Genomic DNA, 13,082 nt, shown 5'->3' with positions numbered 1-13,082 from the left:
AAAAAAAAAAAAAAAGCCTTGACAGACAATAGTTTGTTGGAGTTTGTTACACTTACTTGAAAACCTGAAGTGTTTGGTGTAATTTAATCTTTATAATTTTTTTAATATTTATTAAAAAATTTCTTTTTTGAGTAAGAAGATAATAAAATTCCAAAGCAGACCAAAATTAACAATTCCTTTATTTTTATTTTTTTGAGGAAATGTAAACAAAATACTGAAGACTTTTTTTTTGAGTAGTTAAAAAAAATATAACATCATAGATATCTACAGCATAAAAATTCCGGCCAGGCATGGTGGCTCACACCTGTAATCCCAGCACTTTGGTAGGCCAAGGTGGGCAGATCACAAGGTCAAGAGATCGAGACCATCCTGGCCAACATGGTGAAACCCCGTCTCTGCTAAGAATACAAAAATAAGCTGGACATGGTAGTACATGCCTGTAGTCCCAGCAACTTGGGAGGCTGAGGCAGGAGAATTGCTTGACCCGGGAGGCAGAGGTTGCAGTGAGCCGAGATCATGCCACTGCACTCCAGCCTGGGCTACACAGCAAGACTCTGTCTCAAAAAAAAAATAAATAAATAAAAAATAAATCCTTTGTACCTGCAATATATTTATTTTCACGTATTCCTTTTTTTTTTTTTTGAAGTAGAGATAGGATCATGCTGTGTTGTCCAGATTGGTTTCAAACTCCTGGCCTCAAGCAGTCTTCTTGCCTCTGTCTCCCAAAATATTGGGATTACAGGTGTGAGCCACTGTACCCATTCCCTGTTTTATTATTAAAAATTTCATCTCTGGGGGTATGCATAGTTTATGTAGTAATTATAGATGAAGTTAGAATTTGAAATTGGGAGTCAAAATCCTTCCTGAGTATTTCTGGATGTGTCTGCGAGAGTGTTTCCAGAAGAGATTAGCCTTTACCTCTAGAAGAGATTTGCTTTACCAACGATGTTTGTATCATCCAATCTTTTGAGGACCTGAATAGAATGAAAAGGCAAGGAGGGTAAATGTACTTTCTGTTTGAGCTGGAACATCCATCTTCTCGTACCCTGTGACATCAGAGCTCCTAGTTCTCGGGCCTTTGGACTCAGACTGGGACTTAAACTATCACCCATGTCTTTGTTCATCTGAGGTGCTACAGCAAAATACCATAAACTGGATAGCTCATAAACAACAGAAATTTGTTTCTTACAGTTCTGGAGGGTGGGGAGTCCACGAACAAGGCACCAGCAGAGCCAGCGTCTGGTGAGGGCCTGCTCTCTGTTTCATAGATAGCACCGTGTAGCTGTGACCTCACATGGTGGAAGGGACAAGGAGTCTCTCTTGGGCCTCTTTTATAAAGGCATTAATTCCGTTCATGAGGACTCTGCCTTCATGACCTGATCACCTCCCCAAGATCCCACCTCCTAATATCACATTGGTAGTGTGGTTTCAACATATGAATTTGGGAAGGACACAAACATTCAGACTATAGCAACCCCTTATCCCCTTCTGAGGCCTTCAGACTCAGACTGGGACAGCAGATTTTTGGGACTTCCTGCCTTCTATAATTATGTGAGTCGATTCCCAGAATAACTCTCTCTCTATATATCTATATGTGTCTCTTTCTATTATCTTCTATTGGTTCTGTTTCTCTGGACAATTCTGACCAATACAGATGTATACCATTGTTTAGCATCTGAGTGGAACAAAATTACAACTGCTACATTTGTTTAAAGAAAACCTATAGGAATGTCAATCTAATGCTTCCATCTCTTACATAAATATAATGGTGCTAAGTAAAAGTTTAGTATTTATAAACCTCTGTTTATTATGTATGCCGTATAGCCATTATGGACTAATATAAATAAATGAGATAAGATAGGATCAAAGGTTTTCTGAAGCAGACCAAAATGAACATGTGAAAATCAGGTGCTTGAAACATGTGATAGCCTACATTTATTTATCTCTTTACAGTTAAGTGGTTTGCTCCTCACAACAATGCTGAGAGTTGAACAGAGCAAATACTCTATTATCTCTGTTTTACAGATTTAAGGCTTACAGAGATTAAATAATTATTCAAGATCATTCAGTGACAGAGCTGAAATTTGAACACCAGCCCCTCTTTTAACTCAAAATCTGAAGCTCTTTCCAGTGCACTGTCCTGCCTTTTCTGTGATTTCACCATGTCAGGTTCCTGAGACAGATGTAAATGCAAGAAAAAAATGAACTAATGTGAGTGTTTCATATCATGTTCTCTTTTCAAGTGAATTAATTAAAGAATTGGGTTTTGGATTAGAGTGTGTGAATTTCATGAGATCTGAATCTTATGTTTATCCTTTCACAGAACAATAGACATGGTATTTTACAACTGAAGCAGTTGATTTGATTGACTACCCTTTCTGCTCAGATTGCTCAAACCGACAACTCACAAGACAAAAACACAAGGTCACAAGACACTGTGGGCTGCATCCAGCTTTAGGTTTACTCATCTTTAAGAAAGCATACACACCAAGCAACGAGAAAGCATGGATTGCAAAAGCAGAGTGGAAATCTTACGAGTCCAGGCTAGGCTTCCAAATGTCTCAGTCTCTCTGTACCAAGGATACATGTGGTCATGTGAGACAAGACTGAGTGTGTGTGGAAAACCACCATTAGTGGGAGCCATCAGCTCTGGGATTCTTTCAGCTTTCATACTTTGTTAAGGTGGGAAACAAAAAGTACACATGGAGGTCAAAATATCCCTTTCATTTTTGATAATAGCTTACTTGATTGACTTGACTTTATATCTGTTACCCAAGTGGGTTGTTAATACTGAGCTCTGTCCTACCCACGAGGAAATGCTTCCCAGATAAGCTTCAGGGTTTGGAGGCACAAAAGAAGCTTGTGTTTTTTGTTTTCTTGTTGTTGCTGTTTTTGAGATAGGATCTTGCTATGTTGCCCCAGCTGGAGTTCAGTGGCACTATCATAGCTCACTGCAGCCTCGAACTTCTGGGCTCAAGGTATCTTCCTACCTTAGTCTACCTAGTAGCTGGGACTATAGGCATGTGCCACCATGCCTGACTAATTTTATTTTATTTTTTGTAGAGATAGGCTCTCGCTATGCTTCCAGGGCTGGTCTTGAACTCCTAGCCTCAAGCGGTCCAGCCACCTTGGTGTCCCGGAATGCTGGGATTACAGGCAAGAATCACTGCACCCTACCTTGAGAGCTTGTGTTTTCTACAAGCAAACTCATTTCCAGGAGAAAGAAGGTGGAGATATTTCCCTTTTTTTTAAAACAATTTTTTTATCTTGCAGTTTTTTAAAATGGAGGTAAAATTCACATATTATAAATCATAATTAAAATAATTTATTGAGGTGAAGTTTATGTAGCAGAAAATTGATTATTTTTTTCCAGAGTTTTAAAATGAATTTATTAAAGAAAGTTCTTAGGAAGGCAACAACTTTTGTCATTTAAAAAAAGTTATTTTTTTCATGCTGTATAATAAAGGTAATGTAAGAGGCTACAGAGTTATAAGTTTCTTTCTACTGAAATTCTCTGGTATAGCACAGTGTAGTCATTTCTGCAATTCTAGAATAAATAAAAGTCTCTTCTATGCTTCTCTTCAAAAGCAATGAATAACAGAAGATGGCATAAAATTNTTTAAAATGAATTTATTAAAGAAAGTTCTTAGGAAGGCAACAACTTTTGTCATTTAAAAAAAGTTATTTTTTTCATGCTGTATAATAAAGGTAATGTAAGAGGCTACAGAGTTATAAGTTTCTTTCTACTGAAATTCTCTGGTATAGCACAGTGTAGTCATTTCTGCAATTCTAGAATAAATAAAAAGTCTCTTCTATGCTTCTCTTCGAAAGCAATGAATAACAGAAGATGGCATAAAATTTTTTTCTATTTTTTTCTATTTTTTCTATTCATTCTGTAGTATTTTTACCATCACAGGCTACAATTTTCACTTTATCCACTTTAGTAAGTTCTGTCACCTCTCTGAATTCAACATCATTCAATACAAAAGTCCACACATTATCGCAGAATCTGTATGTATTTAGAGAGCCCCTGAAATTGACTCTGTTCCTGACCCTCTGAGCCAGTGCAGAATTTATAGCCTTATCAAACTGAAGTAGAACTTGAAGGGCAAGTTGGGGAGTGATCTGTTGAGACTGTATGAGCTCATCTAGGCTCTCCTGAAGACTGTTTCCCAAAGTGGTATTTCTGTATAACTGATATGCCATGGCTTAGGAGGAAGACTTTGTTTTTCTTATTCAAGCTTGCATTGATGGGGAAGGCGCTTCCCGCCGCAGAGCAGAAAGAAGCCACCACGAGCCTGGCAGGAGGTTCCTACTTCCCCGACCACCTCTCCAGCCGCCGCGGAAAACCCTAAAATTGATTATTTTAAAGTGAACAATTCAGTAGAATTTAGTACATTCACAATGTTGTTTAGCCAACACCACTGTCTTATTCCAGAACATTTTCATCACCCCTAAAAGAAACCCCATACCTGTAAACATTTACTGCTAGTTCTGGGATGAACTGTGACCATCGTGGTCCCTTTCATCTTCTGCTCTAAAACGGCAACAAGGGAAGGAGGGTGACTGAACTTTTGAGGTTCTGTAGAGGTTGTTCCTCAGGGCCATGAAAGTAGGGTTGGGATGGGGAGTGACAGTGCACTGAGCAAGGTTCTAGTGGGTCCTTTATCCCACCTGCTGGTTGTCAACAAAGAGTTCCAGTGACTTCTACAGCAGGCCTGTTTTCACTTTCTGTTTGTATTAGTCAGGGTTCTTCAGAGAAACAGAAACAATATGAGATCTCTCTCTATATGTCTATATCTATATCTCTATATCTATCTATATAGCTAGAAATTTATTTGTTTTAAGAAATTGGCTAAAGGGATTGTAGGGGCTGACAAATCGAAAATCTGTAGGGTAAGCCAGCAGGCTGGAAACTCGGGCAGAATTTCCATGTTGCAGTTTTGAGGAATTCCTTCTTTTGGGAACCTCAGTCTTTGCTTTTATTACTTTCAGCTGATTGAATGAGGGCTACTCACATTATAGAGGGTAATCTGCTTCACTTAAAGACAACTTAGTGTAAATGTTGACCACATCCACAAATACCTGCATGGCAACCTCTAGACTAGCGTTTGACCAAACAACTGGGCACCATAGTCTAGCTAGGTTGACATAAAATTAACCATCACATCATTTACTCTTATTTATTTTATTTTAAATTAATAGCAGCTGGGTAATACTCATTGCGTGCCAGGGACTCTTCTAAGTGCTTTATGAATATTCATTTAATATATATATGCTTATTAACAAGGACCCATTATATGTACTTGAATACAAATCTTAGTGTATAAATACAAGTTCATGACTTGTTAGTATGGTTCACCAAATACTTGTTTTTTCCTCTTATTTATATACCTTTTGTTCATGCTTAATCTCAGTCACTAAACTTTTTATTTGGACTTATTTCCCTGAGTATCCTCTAATGACTTTTTCCTGGGCTGTTCCCTTTCCCCCAGCATTCTTGGATTCCCTGCTCCTCTTTTGTGGCTGTAATTGTCAGAAAACCTGTAATACGGGGGCTTAAGTGAGGCAGAAGTTTATTTCTCAGGTGAAAGTCTGAGACGGCAGTCTGGGCTGGTGTGGTAATTTCAGTTGCTGGGGACCCCAGCTCCTAGCTTGTTGTGGCTCCCCAGTCCCTATTATGCAGCTTCCACCTTGTGTTATGCACTGGCTCCAGCAATCATATTTGCATTTCAGCCAACAAAAAAGAGAAGGAGAAGACTTCCTCTTAAGGGCTTATTCTCAAAATTGCATACCACACTTTCATTTACATCCCATTGATCAAATTAACCACATGGTAACGTGGAGATATTCTTGATAAATTTACCAGTCAGAGAAGTCACTATCTCCCAAGGGCAAGGGTGAAGCAGGTTGCAAAGGGAGGCCAGGAGTTAAATAAACTGAGCTCCCTTCACCAGAAAGGTGAAGAAGCACTTCCCTCTGACAATGGACAGTCAGCACAATTTTAATGACACCAATGGATGTAAAGCCATTCACTAGATACTGGGTATGGTGGGGAGTGTGGTACCTAATAAGCTTTGAAAAAGTAGTTTATAAGAGCTTTGCAAAAAACATTGGTGTACATATAGGCTATGGTTTTTTTGTTTTGGCATTGCCGAATTTGTTATCAAGTTTTGGACTGAGTGATTATTTATATGATTGTTATTTAATCTGTCATAATGAGAGCAGCAGTAGGGCTGATAGCCTGTGGCTTATATCAGTGCTTTAGAAATGTTAACAAGTAATGACTATTTTCTACTGTTAGCAATAACCGTAGCAATAGTGTGTCACATTAACCTTTATCCTCTGAATCCTATTCATATTTTAAATTTCAATCACTAGCAAAGCATACACTGCTAGCTTTATTATCTGAAACCAGCTACTCTAATCTTTCTTCCTTTATTTATTCAAACCTCTACCTTAGGAGGGAACCATCAAGGAGAAGCCTTGTGTTTTCATCATGAGGCCTCATTAAACACGATAAGGTTGGAATGTAGCCAGATTCCCCCCTATGGTTGGCCTTGGAAATCAGTTTCTAATTCAGGGGGCATCAAACAAGGTGGCTCTAAGGCAGCTGTGAGTGATGCTCTTTTTTTTCCTTCCTGGCCTTTATGTTCTCTTCTACTCAGTGGCTAAACTAACTTAAGCTGGCTCACACATTACACCAGAGTCCAGAGGCAGTTAGGAGGGGCCATGGCTCTGGCCAAGTCAAGGGCATGCCAGCTGGAATAAGAGACTTGGTTTATCACACAGAGCAGCCACTATCCTGCTCAGTCTAGTGATTAAGGAGAAGTTCCTGGGGCAGAGATTAGGGAAATTGGGACTGGGCAAGTGTAAGAAAGCAAGAGGAAGGTGAATGGGGTGGCCAAAGCCCCTGTTCAGACCCCAGTTCATGGGCTGATTTATGAAACCAGGTTATGGGCCTCTCTGAACTTCTGGCTCAATCCTGAGGTGCCTGGGTGTGTGTGTGGAAGGCCCTCTGGCAATGCCTAGGGTGATGGAAACATGGTACCTAATACCAGGGTATCTACTTCTGATTATTTGGTAATTTTGCTCTTAATTACCAAAGGAAAAAATTATTTATTACCTTTTCCCCTCAGTCTTCTCTCGCTCAGAGTCTAAGTTAAAAATTTCACAGTGGCCTCCAGGCCTAACATGATCTGGCTCTATTATCTTTCTGACCTCATCTCCCCTTCGCTAACAACACTTCATTCCCACTGTCCCCCTTGCTATACCTTAAATGCTGAGTGTGCTCCTGCCTCAGTTTTTCCCATGGTGTCCTAGAGCCTGGCCCATGGTGAGTACCTGCTTAGCAAGTTGTTGAGGGCTTGAAGAATGATCCGCGGTGTCCAACCTTTCTATGGAAACAAAGGGAAATGTGGGACAGGGAAAGACCATTGGATGAGTACAAACACTTTCTCTGTAGTGGAGGCACTAAAAAGTGGCTTTGAGATCAGTTAGTTATATTGTCATATTGTCTTTGGCGATAAGATTCTTAGAAGTGGTTTCGCCCTTAAAAGATGGGAAAGAGCTACATGATTCAGAGGGCTGACCAAATGCCAAAGAGCGTTGCTGTCCATTTGTTTCCCATACGCTGTGAACCACCATTGACTATGCAGAACTAGAGCCTTAAAAAATATAATGGGCAATAAAGAAGGCTCTGGTGCCTGTGTATTGAGATAGGATTCAGATCAATAAATTTTTCTATCACTTGTTAACAATCCATACTCTTTTTAAAACTTTCTAGTCCCTTTAATAAAGCTAATTTGGGATACAAACACTGTAAATTCCCCCTCTAATCTTGGAACTCAGTAACCTCCAGTATTTAGTTTCCATGCAATAAGTTAACCTCCAAAGGGTGGAAAAATGTTTAGAAATCCTTGTTTAGAAAGCATTGCAGACATAGGAATAATTAATATATACTTTAACATTTGATGAGACAGCAAGTCCAGAATGATTACTCATTCAAGTTGAAAGGGAGATACAAGAATCTAATTATAGGACAATATTTTAAAGGTACCTATGCGAGACTTACCATTGAGACATGGTCACTTCACTTATTTTCTCTGTAGCAAAGTAGACCTTTGGCATTTCTGGTCTTCCCCAGCTCCTGATCCACAAAACTTAGCCACAAGGCTAGACGGGAATTCACACTGCCCTGTCTTATGCTGCATGGCAACTTTCTCAGTAAGACATCAAAGGAACCTGGCTTTGGTTACCACTTTGAACTAGACTAGAAATTATTTCCACTAATTGCTGGAGAGCGCCCCTCATGGCTGTGCTCCACCATGAACATATTGAATAGCATTGCCAGACAGAAACACATAGTGGAGAGCTGCTTTATTTATCAGAAGCTCTGCAAAAGAAAGAAATTTCAGAGCTTAGAGAGGAATCTCATGTACTTGCTTCTTATGAGAATATTACCATAAAAATACCACTTCTGTCATCCAAGGGGGAGAAAGCTGTTTTCAGATGTAGGAGGGATATCCAGTGGAACCTAATGGTTTGCATAATTCTGGGCTTAAAAAGGACTTCATATTTGAAAAGTGATGTTTGCAGCAATTTTGGCCTATCCCAAAAGAACCAGAGTCTTCATCTTAATTAGATAAATAGAAAGTCAGCATCATTGCAATACGATGTTCAAAGCCCTTGGCTTGGAATCAGCAGATTTGGAGGTTCTAGTCAGAACTCTGCCATTGATTTGGCTTCTGATTTTATGGAATTCTTAATTTTTGCACTTTAATAATAATAATAATGAGTTATTCATTGATGGCTTACTATGTGCCAGACATTTTGCTAAATGCTTTGTATGCATTATTTCATTTATTCCTCTTGTCAATCCTAAGACATGGGTATTATTTATTATCCTCATTTTACAGGGAGGATACTGATGCCTAGAAAGGTTAAATGCTTCCCAAGAGCACAGTGCTAAGAGCTGGATCTGATCCCGGGTTAATATGGCTATAGAACTTGTTTGTATGCACCAGGCTTAAATTCACAAGCTAAATGAAAATTTAAGGAATATCTTTTTTTTTTTTTTTGAGACAGAGTCTCGCTCTGTCGCCCAGGATGGAGTGCAGTGGCCGGATCTCCACTCACTGCAAGCTCCGCCTCCCGGGTTTACCCCATTCTCCTGCCTCAGCCTCCCAAGTAGCTGGGACTACAGGCGCCCACCACCTCGCCCAGCTAGTGTTTTGTATTTTTTAGTAGAGATGGGTTTCACCTTGTTAGCCAGGATGGTCTCGATCTCCTGACCTCGTGATCCACCCGTCTCGGCCTCCCAAAGTGCTGGGATTACAGGCTTGAGCCACCGCACCGGGCGGAATATCTTATAGCAGTCATCAGTGTGAGGAACTGTGGGCTTCTACCTTTTATACCAGGATCACTTGTTCTCATATTAAGATATATTTACCAGGAACCTGATTTAGAAAATGCAAGGATTTAGGAGCTTTTGGAAAAAAAAAGAAATAAAAGATAAGCAGAAAGATTAGGCCTGTTTGTTAAATAAATTTTAAAAAGATTATATATGGTAGATTTTAAAGAAGTGATTGTTACTGAGGATACCCGTGAAAAAGATTTGTTATTTTATCTAATTATCCTGATTAAAGAATGTGGTGGTCAAGAAATATCAGTACATAAGTTGAAAACAAAACAAAAAGCAAAGGGGAAAATACCGTTGTGTGAGAATGGCCTGCTGGTGGCAGCAACAGATCACAACAATTGTCTCCCATCACATCAGGAATTCTAGGCATGTCTTTAAGCACACAGCTTCCTGTTTTTATAAGATTTCAAATCACAGGCTGCTGGTATGATGGCTATAAAAACTGGCAAATCATTCTAGCTATCAATATGACTGACAGGATTATTTTTCACAGCATTTTATATTGTCAGAGCTTTACACTTATTTTCTCCCCATGGGTTGTGTTGGTAGAGGTGTGTGGGTATTAAATTATTAATTAAATGAAAAATGAGCAAACTTGAAAGTTTGATGGAAATAGTCTGTTGAAATCAGTGACACCCCTTAGTTATTAACTTCTGATTTTATTGTAAGATGAATATAGGTTTAATAAACAGACTTTTGCACAGAATTATTTGTTTTTTCACTGTGAAATTTTTTACGAGACCTCAGGTAACAATTTTTCAGTTCTCCATAAACATTATTAAAGGATTTTTTTGACTTACATAGCTTTGAAAACATAAAACATTAATGTTTATTCCATAAGTAGTAGAAAATGAAAACGTATGTTTTAGTTGCATTATTTATGCCTGAGGAAATACCCATAAAGAGAAATTCTCAACTGCTGCAATGCCTGAGCCTTTGATGAAGGCCAGACTCTGGTCACTAGGTGGCGCTGTCGACTCCTAGCAGTGCCTTGGGGGCCCAGGTGTAGAAGGGTCATGTCAGACAGTGATGCTTTGACCTGGATGTTGCTTTCTGTTTGGGTGGCCTAATACTGGAGGCTTCCATACATCTCAGCCTGGTTTCTGATCTTAGGGTGGGAAGAGTTTGTGCTGCTAAGGAAGATGAGTTAGAAGACCCACTCTTTTTGTTAGTACTGTGTCAGCAAACCACATCTGGGTTCCTCTAATGGATGGAACAATACTGAGGCTTCCAGAATGCTAAGTACCTTTTAGGTAAAAGGGGATCTGCTTGAAAATTGGACCTGGGTGGAGCCCTTTATTGTGAGAAATATGATCGACTTTCCTGGACACGTTGAGACTTCAGTCATTCCTATTCCTTGAGATGTTGATGGCACCAACTCGGTGCTCGATATAGGTGAATTAAATGGATAAACGAGTGAATTAAACAAATAATAAAATGCAGGATAACCCCTTTCATTTCCTCAGTAAGAAGCTCTATGTCTCATCTCATTCATTTATTAATTCATTTGCCATACAGTGTTTGAGAACTTACGATGTTCTAGGTTTTTTAAAAAATGCCGAAATTCAGAGATGCATATTTTCATTTCTGCAGGTTCTGTCATCTATAATTTTGGTGTGAGGAATGAGTTAGGAATGTAATTTTAGAAAACAGTTGCCCAATTATAATAACACTTAAATAATCCATTATTTCCCTATTGATTTTTCTGTTCTTGAACAGTATTTTGATATGGATTTCAAGATTTATTATTATTTAGGAGATCAAATTCCTCTGTAGTATCCTTCTTTTTCAGTATTTTATTGGTTCTCTATATCAGTTATTTTCTGGATTAATCTTAGAATTATTTTGTCAATTCATTTAGAGAAAAAATGAGATAATTTAGAGTATTCATCCAGGAATATGGAATGTCTCTCTAGATATTCATGTCTTCTTTTATGTTTCTAGGAAATGTGTTATTTTCATGAAGAAGAGAACATTCCTAAACATTACTGGCTTCCTTAATTAGTTTACATCTAGGTGCTCAGTCATCACCTCCTCAGAGTAGCCTTCCTAACCATTAACCATACTATTTTTTTGTGTGTTTTGTTTGTTTGTTTGTTTGTTTGTTTTCTTTAAGAAACAGGGTCTCACTTTTTTGCCCAGGTTGGTCTCCAACTTTTGGGCCCAAGCAATCCTCCCACCTCGTCCTGAAGTGCTGAGATTACAGGCATGAGTCAGTATGCTGGGCTGAATCCGTGCTATTTGAAGGCATACTGCCCACCCCTGCATAAATATTTTCCTCCATTTTTTTTTCTAGGCAAGGTCTCACTCTTGTTGCCCAGGCTGGAGTGCAGTGGTGTGCTCATAGCTCACTGCAGTCTCGTACTCCTGGGCTCAAGTGATCCTCCCAGAGTGCTGGGATTACAGGCATGAGCCACCATACCTGTAATTTTTTATCGTGTTAAAATACACATAACAATTATAATCTTAACCATTTTAAGTGTACAGTTCTGTGGTATTAAGTACGTTCATAATGTTGTATAACCATCACCACCATCCATTTCCATAATTCTTAAAATTTTTTTAAAAATTCATTTAATTCTCATTTGTTGAGACAGGGCCTTGCTTTGTCACCCAGGCTGGGGTGCAATGGCATGATCTTGGCTCACTGAAGCCACAACCTTCTGGGCTCAAGTGATCCTCCCGTCTCAGCCTCCCAAGTAGCTGGGATTACAGGCTTGCAGCACTACGTCCAGCTAATTTTTGTGTTTTTTTGTGGAGACATGGTTTTGCCCTGTTGCCCAGGCTGGTCTACTGGGCTGAAGCAATCTGCCTGCCTCGACCTTCCAAAGTGCTGGGATTATAGGCATGAGCCACCACACCCAGGCTAAAATTTATTTTAAAAATTTAAAACTTTTAAAAGAGATAGAGTTTCATATTGCTTATGCTGGAGTGTAGTGGCTGTTTGCAGGTGCAATCATAGTGCACTAAATCCTCGAACTCCTGAGCTCAAGCGATCCTCCCGCCTTAGCCTCCCAAGTCGTTGAGACTACAGGCACACGACACCATACCTGGCTTCCATAACTCTTTTTATCTTGTAAACCTGAAACTGTACCCATGAAATAACAACTTCCCACTTCTCCCTCCCCTCGGCTTCTGGCAACCACCACTCTACTGTCTGTCTCTATAATTTTGACTGCTCTAAGTACCTGATATAAGTGGACTTATACGGTATTTGTCTTTTTGTGACTGGCTTATTTCACTTGGTATAATGTTGTCAAGGTTCATCTCTGTTGTAGCATATGTCAGAATTTCTTTCCTTTATAAGGCTAAATATTATTCCATTGTAGTGTATACCACATTTTGTTTATCCATTTATCTGTTGATGGACACTTGGATTGCTTCCATGTTTTAACTATTGTGAGTAACTGCTATGAACATGGGTTTACATATATCTCAAGACCCTGTTTTTAATGATTTTGGGCATATACCCAGAAGTGGAATTGCTGGATCATATGATAGTTCTATTTTTAATTTCTTGAGGAACTGCTGTGCTGTTTTTCACAGTGGCTGTACCATTTTACATTCTTACTAACAGTGCACAAGGGTTCTGATTTCTCTACATCCTCACCAACATTGTTATTTTCTGTTTTCTTTTTAAGTAGTGGCGATTCTAATGGGT

At 39.1% G+C, this 13,082-nt stretch overlaps 1 pseudogene; it reads right to left on the bottom strand.

Moving 5' to 3' along the window:
• Positions 1-3,888: 3,888 nt before the first annotated feature.
• LOC108521900 (transcription initiation factor IIA subunit 2 pseudogene) lies at positions 3,889-4,230 on the bottom strand (annotated as a pseudogene).
• Between the last annotated feature and the right edge of the window lie 8,852 nt (positions 4,231-13,082).

Source organism: Rhinopithecus bieti, unplaced genomic scaffold (genome assembly GCF_001698545.2).
Source record: "Rhinopithecus bieti isolate Rb0 unplaced genomic scaffold, ASM169854v2 scaffold_62832, whole genome shotgun sequence".
In the NCBI taxonomy this organism is placed as follows: Eukaryota; Metazoa; Chordata; class Mammalia; order Primates; family Cercopithecidae; genus Rhinopithecus; species Rhinopithecus bieti.
The sequence above is the reverse complement of the archived record's forward strand: the minus strand, read 5'-3'. Positions and strand labels throughout refer to the sequence as shown.